The following is a 2,043-nucleotide window of genomic DNA, read 5'->3' as shown; positions in this document are numbered from 1 at the left end:
CTACAGCTTCCTAATGACCCTGTCTTGTCTATTATGTAATGACATTGCCCTAATAGCATAATTACTGTGTAAACAGTAATCATGCTATTATGAGAAGACATGAGAGGCTCAGCTGGAATAGCTTCATGTTGCTGTAAACAAAGATTTATTTTGTTTACCTTTCCCAGTATTTGTGTTATATAATTGTTTTGCCCATTAAGATACCATGATCTTTCCGACAGATATGGCTAATTGTCACTGCAATTGGGGACATGGAAATTGTTTTGGTAAACGATGCTTTATGTGTGAGATTCCTAGTGTCCAAGGAAGTGATTCGAGGCAGCAATGAATATATTAAAAAAGAAAGGAAATGCTTTGATTCACCAAAGTGAACAAACCTTTGCCTGACTGTCACATAAAATAACTCTTATGGAATAGTTGGGATTAACTTAGTACTGAAGGGGACACGTTGACTGTATTCATTAGTCTCTCATCCTCTCAGATCTTCACAGAGATTCTTAGTAGCTACAGAATACTAAAGTATTCATCAATAATTGCAATTACCAGACATCTAGAGAGCTCTTGTGATGTGTTTCCCCTAATCCAAGCAAGGGGACCTTCCAAAAATCTACTGTACTTGAATAACTCTATCTATTCTAATTGTATTTTTTATTTTTAGGCTGTTAGCATTTCTTTTTTTATTTTCAGACATGATAGTAGTGAGAAATGTACACAAGCAAAATGTTATGTTCAGGTGCACAGCACACTCATTTGTTACTTCTACCGGGTCACAAACACTACTTATCAAGGACATCTGTGTTTGCCATGAGGACACAACATGTAAGGACCTAGACTTAAATTAAATATCCCTAAGCTATCCTATTAATGCAAATGAAGTATGTGTCCAACTATCTCATAGAGCAGGTGGAGTGAAGTCGAAAACAGATGCAACATAATTTGCATGGCCTACATTTAGATAAGAGAGGGCACCACCCATGCTGTAGGTTAAGTCATTTGCATAGCACTCCCCTGGCCTACATACCTTTGGGGATAGGGGGACACAAAGCCATGACTAGAGTGTCACCAGTGGTGGATAGTAATGTACATAAAGTACATTTACTCAAGTACTATAATTAAGTACAATTTGAGGTACATTTACTTTTACTCCACTGTATCTCAAAGGCAAATATTTAACTTTTTACTCCATTTATTTGACAGCAGTTACTATGTTGTTACTTAGCAGCTTTAGGTGATTAACACAAAACATTCTATTATCACTTAATCACTATTTTATACAGTATTTATTTCCACATTTTATTATTTCTACTTTCAATTGGTTAAATCTTTCACTTTAACTTACAGTTGGTTCAAACAAGTTCTCACTTAAATAGGTAAAAAGAGGCTGCTATGTGCTAAAAAATCACACTCGTGTGAACTGAGCGGTGGAGGCTGCGTGTGTGTGCGTGTGTGTGTGTGAGTGTGCCTGGCCCCCTGGCCTGAACAACAGCGCCCCTCCCTTAACACATCGGATGCCCACGTGGTGTCTACAAGTCAATTTCTTTGATGTCCTTCCTGTTTAGCGGCTGCACAAAAATGCTGTTTTCTCCGGATTCTCTTCCTTTTTTCATGTTTTTCTCAAAACGGCAGCCTCTTCTACATGCCGTAACACAAACACTGTGGCTTAGAAATGATAAAAAACGGTCCTGACTGAAAGAAAAGATTTTCGCGAAATAAACAGGACATACTCGGATTACATTTACTCAGATTACTTTTCTCGCCAGTACTCTCGCCGGTAGGTAAAATGACGCGTTTGACGCGTTGCCATGGGCACCAGCAAATTAAGACATCAAAACCACGTGGGCGTCCGATGTGTTAACATGTGTGGTCAGAAAAGGTATTGCAGGCTACATACAGACAGACAGACAGACACGCATACCCACACACACGGCCACGTATAGGAGACGGTCAAAAAAACTCATCGCCCTTCAGTCAACTGAGGCCACTAGCCATGACAATCCCTACAAGATTCCTCAGAGACGCAACCGTCTCTATTGCTGCCATGAT

Source organism: Nannobrachium achirus, assembly GCF_963921795.1.
Source record: "Nannobrachium achirus genome assembly, chromosome: 18".
NCBI lineage: Eukaryota > Metazoa > Chordata > Actinopteri > Myctophiformes > Myctophidae > Nannobrachium > Nannobrachium achirus.
Note: the sequence above shows the minus strand (reverse complement) of the source record.